The sequence below is a fragment of the Salvelinus namaycush genome, chromosome 8 (genome assembly GCF_016432855.1).
Source record: "Salvelinus namaycush isolate Seneca chromosome 8, SaNama_1.0, whole genome shotgun sequence".
NCBI classification, from domain to species: Eukaryota; Metazoa; Chordata; class Actinopteri; order Salmoniformes; family Salmonidae; genus Salvelinus; species Salvelinus namaycush.
Genome location: NC_052314.1, coordinates 14013029 through 14033474, shown reverse-complemented (window position 1 = coordinate 14033474; position 20446 = coordinate 14013029). Strand labels below are relative to the sequence as shown.

At 41.1% G+C, this 20446-nt stretch overlaps 1 pseudogene; it reads left to right on the top strand.

Annotated features, from left to right (window-relative positions):
- The first annotated feature begins 2216 nt into the window (after nt 1-2216).
- Nucleotides 2217-19261, top strand: LOC120052021 (annotated as a pseudogene).
- The last annotated feature ends 1185 nt before the right edge of the window (nt 19262-20446 follow it).

Below are 20446 nucleotides of genomic sequence, written 5' to 3'. Positions count from 1 at the left end.
GAAGTATTGTAGTCAATTATTTTACTCCAATTAGGGGAGGGGTGGTAGGATTAGGGTAAAATAATAAATGCAACAAAAAATATATATATAAATATATATAGGGGATTGGAAATGATGCAGACAATTACATTGATAGAATCCACAATCTATCTGCAATATTAAAGCTGATCTACCCACTAAAAAATGTCAGATTTAATCAACAAATACAATAGTTAGTTTAAAATAGGTTACGGGTACAAGACTGTACATATGTCTGTTGGCAAAATCACTACATATCCCATCGAGCCAAGCAGGGAGAGGCCGCCCGTTGTCACCTTTCCAAGACCAGTCAGAAATGTCAAAGTAACCCTACGCTAATGACGCAGGTGGATCTCCAAACTGAACTTGTATCCGTGGTGTCTTTCTTTCATGATTATATAACTAGCAAAGGAGTTTTAAAGTTGAGGGTAAAAGATTTTTGTAGTTTTGCAATGAGGACATAAACGAGCATTGTTCAGCTAGTTTAGCCGGGTAAAACAAGCTCGGGACAGGATCTAGCTAATTCAGGAGACCGATTGAAGTTTGTATGCTCTATCAGGAGCTGGCTGTGGAAAGTTTGATTAAACAATTCAGAGACTGAAATGAATACGCCAGATTACAAATATTTAAGGAGAGCGAATCGATACACAATCCTGAAATCAGCTGTAGTTGTCAATAGTATAACAACGCTTAAAACTATGTTTGAGTGAACCCTGAATCCAGAAATGAATGATGGAGTCTTCCGGACACGGTACACGATGACCCCACCACGCTATTAAGACACTTTATGTTGGTGTTTCCTTTATTTTGGCTGTTACCTGTATGTCCTCCCTTTTGTACATAAAAATTGTTTTATTTGTCGATGTCTTGTCAATATGTTTTCCACATTACATCTGTTTTGATGTTGCTAAAGGGAAATTACATGGTAACGGAATAATGCTGAGACACTTTTAAAATGTATACCAAACAAAAACCATTGATTTCAAAGTTTAACAAACCATTTTCTATGCACAATGACTTTTTTTAACAATTTCCACAAAGTTTTACAAAAACACATTTACAGGAAGAACTGTGCCGGTACAAAGTTTGATAACAATTAAACTGAGGGAGATTTTACCTTAATGTGTTACCAAACTTTGCACAGTTTTTACAGTAAATTATATATTTGAAATGTTCAAATTAGTCATTGTGCATAGTTGTACGGTTTGTTAAAATGTTTAATCAATGTCTCTTGTTTGGCATACATTTTAAAGTGAAAATCATTCTCAGCATAAAATATTAGTTACTCTGCTTATGTTTCCACAGGATCTGAACAATTCCTATCGTGTTTGTTGTTACCTCTGAGCTTGATGCCAATATCCACTCTGAGGAAAAATCTATTTTTTATCTATCAAGTGTTCCCATTCATATAAATGAACCTTCTGAAACATATGTTTCATCTAGGAATGTATATATTTAATCTGCCTTTGTATAACAGAATAAATGTTGATAACGCATGTTTATTGTGAGGTGTCTTTACCTGCACATTTATTTTTCCTCTGGGTTCATTGCACTTATTTCAGAATATTTAGGCAAGTTAGCTGGCTAACTCATTGATTCTGCTTTGTAGTATACCCCTCAGGCCGACTGTCCGAGTCCGACAGTAAACAAACTTAATAATGAATTACACATGTCTAACACCTACAAATTCAGAGAGAGAGAGAGAGAGAGATTCTACAGCAGCAAAGTGCAGTGATAAAATGGGAAAAGTTATACTGTCACAAAATATGGAGAAATAAGTGTTCAGTATGACAGTAATCAAACATTTTACATTACGTTTGTACATTTTAGTCATTTAGTCGACACTCTTATCTAGAGCTATCAGCAAAGTCAGTGCTTGTAGGAAAAGACAAGTGCAAAGGGGTGGGGGAACTGAGAAGTCTTATTTAAGAAGAGGTAGGGTTTCAGATGTTTTCAGAAGATGGGCCATGGTCAGCGGGTCGGACACCAGGAGCTCTGCACAGGAATATGCGCAAATAGCTTATTGCACAAAGAAGAAAGGAATAATATAAATACAAAGAATGTGTTTTCATTAAAGGACTCACCCTGAAAGTAGTCTATGGAGCAGGAGAAACTGTAATCACTTATTCAGTTTTCTTTAAACAGCCATTGAACTACAGCTAACTTTAGCCACCGCTAGCTAAAAATCTATGGAAGAGATGGGGCCATGTGAGCATGTTGTTTTTTTAAATGTCCAAATCACCTTTAAGTAACATGCTCACATGCCCCCATCACTTCCATTGATTTAGTTTGTTTTCAAAGAACAACAGAGCTAGATTGTTGAGACATACAGTCAGCATGCAAGATCGGATGGATGTTTGTATACGGCCTGTAGTGGAGAAGGGTCTCTCAACACTACAAGTCATAGGAGGGGTGATGATGGCCCTTAGTAGTCTATTGATGTTATGGAAAATGTCAGGGTTGCAGCTATCCAAAACTTCAATATGGGATGGGAACTGTCGACACGGTTGGCTAGCTATCTTCCAGAGTGAACAACAGTAGAAGACGGGAAAGAGGATACCCCTTTCGGACAATCTGAACCATACAAGCTTGCCGCTGAAAGGCCAACAACCTTCCTAAGGAGGGCTGGTTCCGAAAGAGATAAACGGCGAACAAAGGCACTCACACGTAAATACATTCATGATTTCTTATTCCAAACAGTAATCATATAGTAAAACTATATGATTACTGTGAGAATAGTTTTGAAAATGTATCGGCGATAAGTGTCTTTTTCTCTCTTTCCCTCTCGATGTCCTTGTGTAAAAGCCATATTGTGTCAGTCTGCTAGGAACCTTTGTCTCATGTAGTAAGTAGGTATGTTTATTCTGTGTTATTTAGTTAGCTAGTAAATAAATAATTAAACAAATTTGTGAAGTACTGAATCATGAGGATAGCTGGGGGTTTTGCAGATTCAAGAAGGTTACAACTGTTCAAAAATGATATAAGAGGTAATGATTAATAAGATGACTGTTTATATTGATGTAATAGATGTATACCTTAGAGTTTAATTCGGGAGATGGTAACTCTTTAAACAACCTCTTCCGTGGTGCCCCAACTTCCTAATGACTTAATTGTTACATTATTAATTCAATCAGGTAACAATTAAACATAGTTAGTGGATTAAATAAATAACAGTCATCAGATTAATTCATGTAACGTCACGACACCTGTTTAGCTCCCTCACCCATGCTCACATTGCTCAACGGTCCTCTGCCGACTCCGCTTCTCTCACTTTCCTTCCATTGAAAATGAAAATTATGTTAATTGCTTTGATCTTGCGCAACAGCAGGAGGCTGTTGACCCAAGCAGCTCGTTTTGAATGTCTGGACTCATGAGTCTATTGTCTTCGGGCAGCTGCTCTAGACGATTTAGATTTTTTTTTAAATCATATTTGGATACAACATTTTTTGTTTGTTGCCAAAACGTTGCCCTTGTTAAGGGTCTCTTCAATCTCCATATGTCCACGTAGTGCTATGTCCTGTTTAGCTCATAGCATAACAATGTCCAGAACCACTTTGACTTGATCACGATTCCTCTCTACAAATGAATAGTCCATGGAATCGCGGTTACCCAGGCTTTGATTGCGATGGCTTGCACTGTAGCATTCAAATGTATCTAGTGTAAAATAGTGGGGTTTGCTAGTCTGGTGCTTGAAGCATGCCTCAAAGGTGCTTCCAATACTTATATCTGTCTCCAACAAATGAGCCTTCCATAGTGGCCTCTAGGAAATGTCTACACATTTTACAGAAAACAGCATCCCTTGTCGAACTGTATTCCACCCAAGAAAACTGTCCATACCGCTTCCATAAAAAACACTGCGCTTTTCCATTGATCACTGTAGTAAGGAACATTCACATTTTTGGTTCTGTGGGTGGTTCATCAACCACAGACAAACCCATGGGTGGACTCATGATGACATGCTCACCGTGACGAGGCAGGGCCAGGGGATGGTGAGCTAGCTGGGCTAAGGAAGTCGAAGGAGTAGCCATGCTAACCTCATGGGCTGACATGCTAGCCTCCATAGTGCCATGCATAGTGGTACCATATGATTGCGATATAACCAATTAGATCTCAGGAACCTCCTCCATTTTTCAAAATTAACAAACTCAAGTTATTATTTTAAATGTTTTAACTATATTTAAAGCCAGCCTGATTGGGTGGGCCAGTATTCAATCTGGCAGGGGCTGGTCCCAGCCAGGCCCTGCCATAGCTTCACCTATGATTTGAGCAATGTCAAAGGTAGTTATTTTTTTGACAAAGTTTAGGATTACAGTTAATTTATATTTGACTAGTAGAAGTTAATTATTGCAGGCGTAGCAGACAGGAGGTAGGTCTACATGTCATTGAGTTTACTGTTTCAACCTTTTTCTTTTCCTCCAGACCACCAGCAGCGTACTCTCTCTGTCTCTGTCTCTGAAGAGGAGGTTCCCCCTGAGCAGCAGCACTGTGAGCAGGAGTGTTGCCTCAGTCTGGGGCAGGAGGACCCAGAACCCATACAATTTATAGATGAACAGGAGGAACTCAGGACCAGTCAGGAGGAAGAGCAGCTTCAAGGGATTGAGGCAGATCCCATAGAGATCACATTTATTCCTGTCTGTGAAAAGTGACTGTGATGAGGACCCAACTCAGCCCTCACATCTCTATCAAGCCCAAAAGGAAGGAAACGGAGAGAGAAACCCTCTACCCAGTACTAAAACTGAACAGATCAAAACAGAACCTGATGGGGACATCTATGTAGAATCAGAACCAACCGGTGTCTCTCAGCCCCTCCCTGCAGTAAATCCAGACTGTTCGTCAGCTCAAAGTGAAAACAGTCAAAGTGTCAGTGGGATGGAGACTGGAGGACCTCCGTCAGGTTTTACGTCAGTCAAATCAAAGAGAACAAAGATGATAAAAGGACAAAGTTCCCATATCAATAGTAAGGGTAAGAAATCTACACAGTTGACCCTCCTGAAATCACTCCGTCAAAGTAATGCTATTACCTGTTTTTGTAAGGTGTGTTGTAAGTCTTTTCATCACATGGGTTCATTCATTTAACACGTGCAAACTCATAGAAAGGATAAAGAAAGTATGTGGTGTGTGTGAAATGTTTTCAATCCACAGAAAGTAGGAAATATCACCTCCAAACTCACATTGCAGCTAGTTTTTGTTGTGATGTTTGTAGTAAAGGGTTCAGTAAGAACAGTAAGCTGATAGTGCACATGAGGAGCCACACAGGTGAGACTCCATTTCGTTGTTGTCAATGTGGCAAAGGATTCAAACCGAATGGAAATCTAAAAACACACATTAGGACCCACACAGGGGAGAAACCACTTGCTGTCCTGATTGTGCTAAAGGGTTCAGCGTTGCCACTAATCTGTCAGTGCACATGAAGATTCACACAGGAGAGAAAAGACAAAAGGATTCAGCACTGGCACCAATCTGAATGTGCACATGAGAACTCAGGGGAGAGACCATACTGATGTCCTCATAGTAGAAATGTATTTCCCAATCAGGTACATTAAATAACAATCAAAGACACAACCAGGCATCACTGTATAGGTGCAGTGATTGCAGGAGTTCTCAAAATGATAGAGCTCCAACAAAGTTACATGAATAACCGTCACAAGGGAGAAAATATGACAATGTGCTGTTTGGGAAAAGGTCTAGAGACAGAATATTGAGAGTCACATTCTAACCTACACCTGTGAGAGGAGATGCCCATTAGGAAACTATTTTATAAATTTTTTATTTTACCCTGGAAGTTGACTGAGAACACATTCTCATTTACAGCAACAGTGTGGGGAATAGTTACAGGGGAGAGGAAGGGGGATGAATGAGCCAATTGGAAGCTGAGGATGATTAGGTGGCCTTGGTGGTATGAGGGCTAGGCTTGGGTGAAAAGAATATGACTGAATTACTGCTTAAACATAATAACTCCCCATCACTGTTTAACAGAGAGCAGTTTGTGGATTTCTGAGCATTAGTTATAGGATGACAAAAATACATTTTAAACTATGTCCTCCCTTTCTACATAAAACATGTTTTTGTTTTTAGAGTGAAAGTGTTTTGTTAAAGTATTGAATTCTGCTACATTATCTGTTTTGATGTTAACATAGTTTTCACAATATCAATTACTTTGCACTTATGTTTCCTCAAGTGTCCACAGGAGTTGAAAGATTCCTGCCATTTTTGTTATTACCTCTGAGCTTGATGCCAATATCCACTCTGAAGGAAAATACATTTTTATTTATTTTTCCATGTTTTGACAAGCATTAAGAAAATTGTTATGAGATCAAGTGGACCCATTCATATAAATGAGCCTGCTGTAATGTGTTTTATCCACACAGAATAAATGTTGATAACACATGTGCATTGTGAGGTCTTTTCCTGCAAGTTTTTCGTTCCTCTGACAGTGTTGCACGATTCTGAAACATTGGAGACAATGACATGTTTAACAGTTATCTCATTACCAATCCATACCATTTTTATGCATCTCTAAAGCACTCTAATCACCAAGCTGCATTTAACTGAGACTCTTACATTGATAGGAATGTGACTGGATCATTTTTATGTGGGAATCAAAACCCACAACCCTGGCAGTTGCAAACACCATGCTCTACCAAATGAGCCACAGAGGATATTTTCTCATGTGCCCTGAATATACTAATAATATGTTATTAATTTACTATTATTGTTTACTACAATATTGTTGTCAAAGTTTTTCAAATAATCAAAAAGAATGCGTTTTGCCAGTAGGCTATTTCAGCAGGTGCCCTCTCATCTAATATTGATACGCCAAACTGATCGTTGCACTCCGTTCCAGCAGGTGACGATGAGGCAAAATGTGTTCACTCGTGCACGACCGAGAGGGCAAATAGTTTACTTCTTGATGCAACCGGATGCTTGGCCAGAGAGCGAGGAAGATGGTGGAAATGGATGTTCTGTTTGAAACTGATGGTGGTTGCAGGGAGGAATTGTACATAGAGCTCCGACACAAGACTGTCGAAGCATAGATCTGGGGAAGGGTACCAAAACATTTCTGCAGCATTGAAGGTCCCCAAGAACACAGTGGCTTCCATCATTCTTAAATGGAAGAAGTTTGGAACCACCAAGACTCTTCCTAGAGCTGGCCGCCCGGCCAAACTGAGCAATCGGGGGAGGTGACCAAGAACCTGATGGCAACTCTGACAGAGCTCCAGAGTTCCTCTGTGGAGATGGGAGAAACTTCCAGAAGGACAACCATCTCTGCAGCACTCCAGCAATCAGGCCTTTATGGTAGAGTGGCCAGACGGAAGCCACTCCTCAGTAAAAGGCACATGACAGCCCGCTTGGAGTTTGCCAAAATGCACCTAAAGGACGCTCAGACCATGAGAAACAAGATCCTCTGCTCTGATGAAACCAAGATTGAACTCTTTGGCCTGAATGCCAAGCAACATATATGGAGGAAACCTGGCACCATCCCTACGGTGAAGCATGGTGGTGGCAGCATCATTCTGTGGGGATGTTTTTCAGTGGCAGGGACTGGGAGACTAGTCAGGATCGAGGGAAAGATGAATGGAGCAAAGTACAGAGAGGTCCTTGATGAAAACCTGCTCCAGAGCGCTGAATACTTTCCCAATGGGGTGAGGGGGGGGGGGTGTCAGGTTCTGACACACCTACCTACTCATGCCAGGGTTTTTCTTTATTTTTACTATTTTCTACATTGTAGAATAAAAGTGAAGACATCAAAACTATGAAATAATACATATGGAATCATGTAGTAACCAAAAAAGTGTTAAACAAATCAAAATATATATGAGATTCTTCAAAGTAGCCACCCTTTGCCTTGCTATTTTTGTTTTGAGAGTTAAATGTCTCGTCAGAATGTTGAAAATCTGCCACATTGCATCTGTTCTCATGTTTCCAATGTAGTTTTCACAATATCAGTTACTTTGTGCTTATGTCTCATATGTCTGCAGGCGCTGGGAGAATCCTATGGGAACCTTTTTTGTCATTATCTATGAGTTTGATGTAGGGCTGTGGCGGTCACAACATTTTTTCCGCCAGTGATTGTCAAGCAAATAACTTTCGGTCTCACATAATTGACCATTAATTAACATGAACACATTTAGCATCTCCGGCTATAAGCCACTGATGCAGAACTTTGGAACATCTACATTTTAAAAAGTCTAATAAATCCATGTAATATAGCCTACACCTTCACAATAAATCCATTATTTATTTTAGACGGGTATAAAGACGCATGATAAGAAAATGTAGTATATTTCAGAAGAACAGAATAGCATACTCTGAGTTTTCCTTATGTTAGGTCCTGATCTGGCTATGCGCTACAATAGTTCGTTTAGCAGAAAAGATTTGCTTAGAATTCCGTGGCATTATTTTATAGTATGAAGAATACAACTGAACAAAGCTGAATAAAATAGAAAGGATATTTTCTCCAAACGATTTGAGGGAGTGTGCACATGCGGCTATTCTGTGTTGAGCGGTTAACAAAGAAGTTGGTATTCCTATATGCTTAATTTAGAGTTATTAATGTAACTTTAGTTGTTCTACAAACGTTGGGCTATATGTTTTGATTTTTAACAAACTGTAAGGCTGCATGATGCGACTCTAATGATGATTTGAAAAAAGTAGCTTGAAAGGCATGAGCTCTGCTTTGTGTTTTTGTGCAGGCTGCACAAACTACATCAGTCACTCATTCACAATTTGACAAACACTTGATAATGCCTAGAATTTCACGGTGGCATCCCCTTCGTGTGGCCATAATGCACCCTAAAAAAAATCCAGGCCTTTTGCGGCCTTCTCCCTGAGTGCTGAGCGCTCCGAAACATCGCTCACTCACATGGCTCTCCATCACGTGATCGGGACTTTCGCACAGGCTGTGGCTGCAGTCTAAATACTTACGATTTACCCTCGCCTTGTGATCTTGGGGGAATCCCCGTCGCTATCTTGGAGGGTGGTCCAAATGATTAGCCAACCAAGGGAAGTTTACAAGGTAAGCCCCTCAGCCCTCGTTTAAAAAAATAATGATATATTTAATGTAAGTAGACATGAACTCATAATTGACTGTAGCGCATATAAAGCACCCACAAGCTACCGGTGGCTGAAAACACAATCATCACGGGATGAACGAGTGACGAATTTCCGGCCAGGGTGGGCCATTTAAAAATCATTCCTTCCTCCCTTGCCCTGCAAGTGTATACTCATCAGACGTCATCGTACGCCATCAGAAGTGTCCACTTAATTTGAGGACTGAGAGGATAGGGTGTGTCTTTTAAGTGTTTGGACCCCATGACCTATCCCCTCAGCCCTCAAATTAAGTGGACACTTCTGATGATCAGAACTTTTAGCTTAAAATGTTGATAAACTATTGGGTTATTTCTTCACATTATAAGCGCAGCAGTGCGCACATGGTAGAAGGATATAAGCACGAATGTTTCATGAGCAGAAAACAGCATCATCAACAGTGACCGCAAATGCAATTATGCATGTAATGCTTTTATTATAAAGGTGCATTTTTAATGGTGAAAATTATCTTCCTCAAACTTGAAACTAACACACTGCTTATGTGTGCCAGTTAGGCTCTACACCCCTTGTAAAGCGGATTAATGTGCTTAATTTTAAGAAGTTATTTGGCCACTTTAGTTGTGATACAAACCTTCTCAAAACATATAAGCCTATGGGCTAGGCTACATGAGGTGTGCGACCATAATTCGATAAAGTCGCAAAAAAAAGGCATTGTTTCTTATGCTGGGCATCATTCACAAGTGATAATATATAGAAAGAAAGAAAGAAAGAAAGAAAGAAAGAAAGAAAGAAAGAAAGAAAGAAAGAAAGAAAGAAAGAAAGAAAGAAAAAGAGAGAGAATTAGAAAGAGCATACTTAAATTCACAGAGGACACCGGATCAGACAGGAGAAATACTCCAGATATAACAGACTGACCCTAGCCCCCTGACACATAAACTATTGCAGCATAAATACTGGAGGCTGAGACAGGAGGAACGGGAGACACTATGGCCCCGTCCAACGATACCCCCGGACAGGGCCAAACAGGCAGGATATAACCCCACCCACTTTGCCAAAGCACAGCCCCCACACCACTAGAGGGATATATTCCAACCACCAACTTACAATCCTGAGACAAGGCCGAGTATTGCCCACAAATATCTCCCCCATGGCACAACCCAAGTGGGGGCGCCAAACCGGACAGGAAGATCACATCAGTGACTCAACCCACTCAAGTGACATACCTCTCCTAGGGATGGCATGGAAGAGCAGCAGTAAGCCAGTGACTCAGCCCCTGTAATAGGGTTAGAGGCAGAGAATCCCAGTGGAGAGAGGGGAACTGGCCAGGCAGAGACAGCAAGGGCGGTTTGTTGCTCCAGTGCCTTTCCGTTCACCTTCACACTCCTGGGCCAGACTACACTCAATCATAGGACCTACTGAAGAGATGAGTCTTCAATAAAGACTTAAAGGTTGAGACCGAGTCTACATCTCTCTAATGTGCAAAATGGATTAGAATTTTTTATCTTCTTCTTGAATGTACCCTCCCATGTGAATTAAAAAAAATACTTGCCTGATATTTGCGAGTTCTTATCCCATTCGTTTGGAGTCAGGGTAAACATGGAATTTGATGGAGTTTCATGCTTGAATACCCCATAATTAGCCTCATTTGACAAAATACACTTCATTGTGTCCTCACTTACAGAAATAATAGTTTTACATTCTGCATCTGCCATTCCAATTCCACTTTGACTAACGTTATCTGACTCACGCTCTGCCGCAATGTCACTGTGCACAAGTTCTTCATCTAATAAATGACATTCAATAGTGTTAACCTGGGTGTCTGAGGTCTGATTGCTTTGTGCTACTGAAGTTTCTTTATTTGAACTCACCACAATCATCTGGAAATCCCAAATCTCTGATTTGTCCTCAGTAACTTGCTCATTAGGCATTTCAACATGTGCCATGTGCCATACGGATATCCTCATTAGAATACTTTTCTGAAGGTGAAAATAGGGAATAATCACTTGCTTGTCTTGACCTTATACAAATGGTCCTGAAACATTTACGGTTTGTACCATTTTGTTTACTGTTACCTTATTGTCACTCATTACAGGATCTATATACCTATCACAATCACCTGTCCAATCACTTTATTTGAACCTCTAAGAGTAAGCCCTCTGTCCAATGACGGCACTTGAACTTGACATGAGTTTAAGTTGCAGACATAAGGTGCTGATTATATTTCCTTACACTTATCCAAAGTTATGCCAACGCACTCAAAGTGATACCAATTTTGGCACACATCACATGCCACCATGGCTAGCTTACTGTCATTTTGGTGAATTACATATACAAAACTGTTTCTTCACTTTTTTGGTCTGTGTAACCCATTCCTTTCCATATTTACTTTTCAATGCTCTCCCTCGTTTCCCTACTCTGTGTTCTATGGGTGTTGGTTCCATTGCATTCTTCACTACGTCTACTTTGGACACATTGGTTTCTAGACATCAATGTTAGTAGGCAATGCTTCAGAGGGGTTGGGTTAAATGCGGAAGACACATTTTGGTTGAATGCATGACTAGGTATCCCCTTTCCCTAATGCGTTCACAGTGTCAGTATGTTTTTGGCTAGCTGACGCACAATAGTTTTTATGTTCCCATTATTCCTGTCACAAATGGACCTAAGGTGTTTGACACTACGTTTTAATGCTTCAGGTCTAACAATTCTCCATCCACAAAGAGAACCAAGTGTAAGGTGTGTTGATCTTCTAGTAAATATATTGTTTAAATTGTAAACTGCCAAAGTGCTCCATTGTGGCACATGTATTGGTGTAAATAAAACCTAGCTATCTAATATACAAAAATATCTCGATGTAAACTGATTTCCCACTCTTAAAGGGCCACAAGAATAGCAACGACGACCTCTGTGGATTTGGAAACTACAGGTGCTCCCGAGTAAAATGGATCCCACTTTTACTGCAACACAATGTACAGATAATTATTTATGGTGCTATATGTATGTCCGATGTTAAATATGGCTGCAATATTAGCTGCTACACTGCTGGAAAAATGAAATGCTCCTGAGTAGAATGCGACACAATATACAGATAATTGTCGTGCAATAAATGATGGGAGTACACACCCAAAAATATTGTTGACCATTTAGGCCTGAATTTTTTTTAAATAATAAATGACAATCTTATAGAAATACTTTAATTATTATCTGTATGATAACTAGTATAAAAGCATACAGAACGGGACTTTTATTCTGAAGGATTCCAACAACAAAAAATAATCAGTGGCGCGTAAATATTTAGACCGCTGTAAAGCAGCCAAGAACTCAGGTTATTGACTCAATTTGAATAATCAAAAAATGTCTCAAATACAGTTCTGGAGGGATTTTCTCAATGAGAGATTAACAGCTGCTGTTGAAGACATATTTGGGGTTGTTGAAAAAACGGTAGCAGAGTATCAGGAGGAAGTTGTCCGTCTACAGAGGCTGCTCGACATTGTTCTTCAACCTGAGATAAAGCACAGAGCAGGTTTGTTACTCATATACTATTACGTTTGATATAAGAAACCTTTTGTGTGATCTTGTCCATGTAGTGCACGGTCACCCATTCACTACAAACAAATGTAAACCAAATCACGAACATGGCGACGCCTTCCACAATGCACGAATGCATCGCCACTCTCGTGATAAGGTTGTTTGCTTATAGTGAATGAGTTACCATAGTCCTTGTCCTCAGTTCCATTACATTCAACCTGGTCTCAGAGCATATTCCGTATGTAAATCGGAGGCACTCCTTTATACTAAACAAAAATATAAACGCAAAAATGTCTAAGATTTTACTGAGTTACAGTTTATAGAAGGAAATTGGTCAATATAAATGCATTCATTAGGCCCTAATCTATGGATTTCACATGACTGGGCAGTGGCGCAGCCATGGGTGGGCCCAGGAGGGCATAGGCCCACCACTTGGGTGCCAGATCCATCCATTAGGGAGCCAGGCCCAGCCAATCAGATTGAGTTTTCTCCCACAAAAGGGCTTTATTACAGCAGGTGAAGAAGCTAGATGTGTAGGTCCTGGGCTGGTGGTCTACTGCCTAATTCTCAATTCTCTGGCAACAGCGCTGTTGGACATTCCTGCAGTCAGCATGCCAATTGCACGCTCCCTCAACTTGAGACATCTGTAGCATTGTGTTGTGTGAAAATACTGCACATTTTAGAGTGGCCTTTTATTGTCTCCAGCACAAGGTGCACTTGTGTAATGATTAGGGTTGCATATTTTGGGGAATATTCAGAGGTGGAAACTTTCTGTGGGAATTAATGGGAATATATGCAAATTAATATTAATACCATTTAAATGTAGATGTTTTTTACATTGGATATATTTACCATATCATATGCAGACAGAAACATAAACATTTTACCTTATCATAAGTAGACATAATTGCAAATTATTAAATCCTTCCAATAGAAATTTTAAATAATTGTTATAAATTGAACTTTAATTAAATGAGTTGACTCTTCACATGAGATAATTTCACTGAACAACAAAAGAGAATATTGAATGATCACCAATGATCCATCGCATCACCCAAAAACCTTTTCAACATACATGATAGTGAAATGATAGTCTAGAAACTAAAGCTTTGGTGGTCTTCCTCTAAGACTTCCATGTCTTCTCCCTGGACCTCCTCAATGTCCACCTCTTGAACATCAGACTGAGGCCTCATCTTCACTGTCACTTTCCAACCTTGTTGAGGATGGCTTGTTGTCAGGCTCAAAAAGCCTCAAATTTGCCCCGGATGGCCACCAATTTTTCAACCCTTGTATTGGTCAGCCTGTTGCGTGCTTTGGTGTGTGTGTTCCCAAACAAGGACCAGTTGTGCGCTGAGGCGGCAGACGTTGGTGGGATTTGGAGGATGATGGAGGCAACAGGGGAAAGAGCCTCAGATCCACAAAGTCCCTTCCACCAGGTGACTGATGAGGTATGTTGGCACGACTGCCATATTGCATCTCCATCCCAAAGCCCTTGCTTGGAAGTGCACTTTGCCAGACTGCCAAGAACCTTGCCCTCATCCAGGCGAGACACGGTAGTGATGACACCATAGACCTTGTTGATCTCTGCACCAGACAGGATGCTCTTGTCAGCATACTTGGGGTCCAACATGTACGCTGCGGCGTGTATGGGCTTCAGGCAGAAGTCTTCACGCTTTTTGATGTATTTCAGAACTGTAGTTTCCTCTGCTTGGAGCAACAGTGAAGTGGGCAGGGTAGTATGGTTTCTTCTCTTACATCTGCAAGCAGAGGCTGAACATCAGACAGGATGGCATTGTCTCCCTCAATCCGTGCAATGGCTACTGCTATAGGTTTCAGGAGTTTACGGCTGCTTACCACTCTCCCAAAATACATAATCCAGGAGGATCTTCTTGATCTCAGAGGCCTCAGAGTCTGATGTTCAAGAGGTGGACATTGAGGAGGTCTCCTGACCCCTCCTGTCTCAGCCTCCAGTATTTATGCTGCAGTAGTTTGTGTCGGGGGCTAGGGTCAGTCTGTTATATCTGGAGTATTTCTCCTGTCTTGTCCTGTGTGAACTTAAGTATGCTCTCTCTAATTCTATCTTTCTTTCTCTCCCTCTGAGAACCTGAGTCCTAGGACCATGCCTCAGGACTACCTGGCATGATGACTCCTTGCTGTCCCCAGTCCACCTGGCCGTGCTGCTGCTCCAGTTTCAACTGTTCTGCCTGCGGCTATGGAACCCTGACCTGTTCACCGGACGTGCTACCTGTCCCAGACCTGCTGTTTTCAACTCTCTAGAGATAGCAGGAGCAGTAGAGATACTCTCAATGATCGTCTATGAAAAGCCAACTGACATTTACTCCTAAGGTGCTGACTTGTTGCAACCTCGACAACTACTGTGATTATTATTATTTGACCATGCAGTCATTTATGAACATTTGAACATCTTGGCCATGTTCTGTTATAATCTCCACCCGGCACAGCAAGAAGAGGACTGGCCACCCCTCATAGCCTGGTTCCTCTCTAGGTTTCTTCCTAGGTTCTGGCCTTTCTAGGGAGTTTTTCCTAGCCACCGTGCTTCTACACCTGCATTGCTTGCTGTTTGGGGTTTTAAGCTGGGTTTCTGTACAGCACTTTGATATATCAGCTGATGTAAGAAGGACTATATAAATACATTTGATTTGATGGGGCTGTCTATATCGGCAGACTGTGATATGGCCATTTCTTGGAGAGACTCCTTCCACTCCAGGATACTGTCAAACATGATGACAACACCACCCCAATGGGTGTTGCTTGGCAGCTTCAATGTGGTGCTCTTATTCTTCTCACTTTGCTTGGTGAGGTATATTGCTGCTATAACTTGATGACCCTTCACATTCCTAACCATTTCTTTGGCTCTCTTGTAGAGTGTATCCATTGTTTTCAGTGCCATTATATTGTATATTGTATTATAATTATATTATATTGTCCTTGAGGAGCAGCACAGCCAATGGGTGTGATGTGAGGGTAGGACTCCTCCACTTTAGACCAAGCAGCCTTCATGTTCACAGCATTGTCTGTCACCAGTGCAAATACCTTCTGTGGTCCAAGGTCATTGATGACTGCCTTCAGGTCATTTGCAATGTAGAGACCGGTGTGTCTGTTGTCCCTTGTGTCTGTGCTCTTGTAGAATACTGGTTGAGAGGTGGAGATGATGTAGTTAATTATTCCTTGCCTGCGAACATTCAACCACCCATCATAGATGATTGCAATACAGTCTGCTTTCTCTATGATTTGCTTGACCTTCACTTGAACTCTGTATCCAGCAAATTAGTAGATAAAGCATGTCTGGTTGGAGGGGTGTATGCTGGGTGAAGAACATTCAGAAATCTCTTCCAATACACATTGCCTGTGAGCATCAGAAGTGAACCAGTTGCATGCTCGAGCAAGACATTCGTCAGCATTTCTCTGACTACGTTCATCCATTGAGTCAAAAAAAATCTGATTCCAGGAGGACCATGAGCCGTTGCTATCAATAAGGTGTCTGATACTTCTATTCGAGGTGAAAATTATGAAGAGGGACTTTTGTCAGTTTGCTTGTTGTGAGCGCTGAGGGAACTTTATGCACTTGGCCAGATGATTCTGCATCTTTGTTGCATTCTTCACATATGATTTGGCACAATATTTGCAAATGTACACAGCTTTTCCTTCTACATTAGCTGCAGTGAAATGTCTCCACACATCAGATAGTGCACGTGGAATTTTCCTGTAAAGATTAGGGAAAAAAGGAGTAAAAAAACAACAAATACAATTCCATGTACAGATAAATAGTTAAGCAGTTAGATTAAAGAACTCCATTGTAAGATAAATGTTATAAAAGGAAACATGTGAATTAACACTACTCAGTTAGCAGGCTCAAGCAAGCTAAAACCCACATGGTAGCAAAAACTAACTAGCAGAAATTGTTAACAAGTTAGAAATTATTTAAACCCACTTTACTGTAGGCTACTATTTACTAGTTAACAAAATTATGTACGTCATATAAAATATATTCACCCACCCAGTATTGTAATCAAAACTTACCAGAAAGCATGTAGTCCTTGACTTAGACAGTGTAGTAGTGTGGGCTCAATAGCATCTCATTAGTGTGCAAGATCTTGAGAATCAGCTGTACATGTGATGGAAGAGTGCACTGTGCATGCAGAGGGTTGCAATTCCATTGAATTGGGGATAGTTTAACCAAAATATGCCACAAGATCTAGAATTGCCTTGTGTATCCCACAAAAAAGGTTCCCTGTTATAAGCTAACTTTTTTTGATGAATTTAAGCAAAATTCCCCAAATTCCCGGGCTTAACTTCCCATGGAAAAATTCCAGAAATTTACCGGAAAGATTCTGACCCTTTGCAACCCTAATAATGATCATGCTGTTTAATCAGCTTTTGATATACCACGCATGTCAGGTGGATCGATTATCTTGGCAAAGGAGAAATGCTCACTACCAGGGATGTAAACAAATGTGCACATCATTTTAGATGAATAAGCTTTTTGTGTGTATGGGACATTTCTGGGGTCTTTTATTTCAGCTCATGAAACATGGGAACAACAGTTTACATAGCGTTTTATATTTTTGTTCTGTGTATAACAAATCGAGCATATGTCTAATAATTCATATCTAGATCAGGGCTCCAGCAGCTAAGCATTTGGTTATCTAACTTGCTAGCTAAGGGGCTAGATGTCAAGATCAAGCTTCTTGATTACAGCAGAGACATTCAAACCCCTCCTGGATCAAGGGTCCTGTTGCCTAAATTGTTTTGTGCGTCAAAAAATACAATAATAAAAATTGCTCCCCTTGTGTGCACTTCCGGTAATACTGTAATACCCCGGTATGGTACAGAAATTGTATGAAAATCTGAATACCGCCAACCCTACTATGGGGTGCTTTTATACACTTCCCATGTTCATCACTAATTAGGTCCCACATGAGACGCTGACCAAAATTTTGGTTCCACCTTGTTACAACATGTCATTGAATTTTCTGTTTTGTCCTTCTTCCAGACTTCCAGCAGCTCATTCTCTCTGTCTCGGAAGCGGAGGTCCCCCCTGAGCAGCAGCACTGTGAGCAGGAGTGGAGCCCCAATCTGGGGCAGGAGGACCCAGAACCCATACAATTTAAAGAGGAACAGGAGGAACTCAGAACCAGTCAGGAGGAAGAGCAGCTTCAAGGGATTGAGACTGATGCTAAAGATTACATATTCACTTCTGCCTGTGTGAAAAGTGACTGTGATGAGGATCCAACTCAGCTCTCACATCTCAATCAATCCCCAAAGGAAGGAAACAGAGAGAGAGACACTCAACCCAATACTACAACTGAACAGATCAAAACAGAACCTGATGGAGTGGACTATAGAGAATCAGAACCAACCAGTGTCTCTCAGCCCCTCTCTACAGTAAATCCAGTGTGTTCTGCAGCTCAAAGTGAAAAGAGTGAAAGTGTCAGTGGTATGGAGACTGGAGGACCTCTGTCAGACTTTAACCCAGTCAAATCAAAGAGAAAAAATATGATAAAAGGACCAAGGTCCCATTTCAAAACTAAGGGTAAGAAATCCACACTGTTGTCCCTCCTGAAATCACCCAGTCAAGGTCATGCTACTCCTTGTTGTAAGATTTGTGGCAAGTCTTTTCATTACATGGGCTCGTTAATTAAACATGTTCAAACTCATACTAAGGATAAAGAAGGCATTTGTGGTGTGATGCTGTGTGGAAAACGTTTTCAGTCCACAAAAACTATGAAAGATCACCTCAACTCACATTGCTTCTAGGTTTTGTTGTGATGTTTGTGGTAAATGGTTTAGCAAGAACAGTCAACTGACAGTACACATGAGGAGCCACACAGGGGATAAATCTTTTTCCTGCCCTGTTTGTGGTACATGCTTCATGCAGAATGGAGATTTGAAAAGACACATGAGGACCCACACAGGGGAGAAATCCCATAGCTGCCCTGATTGTGGCAAAGGATTCAGCATTGCCAGTAATCTGTCAGTGCACATGAGGATTCACACAGGCGATAAAATACAAAAGGATTCAGCACTGGCACCAATCTGAATGTGCACATGAGAACTCAGGGGAGAGACCATACTGATGTCCTCCATATGAGAAATACATTTCCCAATCAGGTACATTGAATAACAATCACACACCAAGGAAGCACTGTATAGGTGCAATGATTGCAGTATTTTTCAAAATGATAGAACTCCTACAAAGTTACATGAACAACTGTCTCAAGGAAAACAACATGACGGTGTGCTGTTTTGGAAAAGGTCTGGAGACAGAAGATTGAGAGGCACATTGTAATTTACACCTGTGAAAAGAGATGCCCCTCAGGATGCAACTTTTGGGTGAATAAAGTATGACTGAATTACTGCTTGCACATAAGAACTCCCCATCTCTGTCTAACAGAGAGCAGTTCATGGATTTCTGAGCAACAGTAGTTCCTACTCATTAGTTATAGGATGGCACAACTGAAATTTGAACCTATGTACTCCCTTTGTACATGAAACATGTTTTTGTTTTGAGAGTTAACATTTCCTGTTAATATGTTGAATTTTGCCACACACTACATGACCAAAAGTATGTGGACACCTGCTTGTCGAACATCTCATTCCAAAATCATGGGCATTAATATGGAGTTGGTCCACCTTTGTTGCTATAACAGCCTCCACTTTTCTGGGAAGGCTTTCCACTAGATGTTGGAACATTGCTGCAGGGACTTGCTTCCATTCAGCCACACGCGCATTAGTGAAGTCGGGCACCGATGTTGGGCGCTTAGACATGGCTAGCACTCAGTGTTCCAATTCATCCCAAAGGTGTTCGGTGGGGTTGAGGTCAGGGCTCTGTGCAGGCCAGTCAAGATCTTCCACACCGATCTCGACAAACCGCTTCTGTATGGATCTCGCTTTGTGCACAGGGGCATTGTCATGTGGAAACAAAGGACCTTCCCCAAACTGTCGCCAAAAAGTACATAAGCACAGAATGGTCTAGAATGTCATTGTATGCTGTAGCGTTAAGATTTCCCTTCACTGGAACTGAGGGGCCTAGCCCGAACACTTTGCTGCTAATCGCCCAACATCAGACCATTATTCCTCCTCCACCAAACTTTACAGTTGTCACTATGCATTCGGGCTGGTAGCTTTCTCCTGGCATGTGCCAAACCCAGATTCGTCAATCGGACTGGGAGATAGTGAAGCGTGATTCCTCACTCCAGAGAAGGCGTTTCCACCGCTCCAGAGTCCAATGGCGGCGAGCTTTACACCACTTCAGCTGACGCTTGGCATTGTGCATGGTGATCTTAGGCTTGTGTGTGGCTGCTCGGCCATGGAAACCCATTTTCATGAAGCTCCTGACAAATATTGCTTGTGCTGACGTTGCTTCCAGACAGTTTGGAACTCGGTAGTGAGTGTTGCAACTGAGGACAGGCAATTGTTTTATTTTTTACACGCTACGTGCTTCAGCACTCGGCGGTCCCGTTCTGTGAGCTTGTGTGATCTATCACTTCGTGGCTGAGTTGTTGTTGCTTCTATACTTTTCCACTTCACAATAACAGCACTTACAGTTGAGCGGGGCAGCTCTAGCAGGGCAGACATTTGACAAACTGACTTGTTGGAAAGGTGGCATCCTATGATGGTGTTGGCGTTGAAAGTCACTGAGCTCTTCAGTAAGGCCTTTCTACTGCCAAGAATATTTGATATTTGTGCTTATGTTTCCTTCAGTGTCTTTTATTTGTGCTTATGTTTCCTTCAGTGTCTACAGGACCTGAGAGAATCCTATACAAACCAAATATTTTGTCATGGGCTTGATGTCAATATCCACTCTTTGAGGGGGAAATATGTTATTTATTTT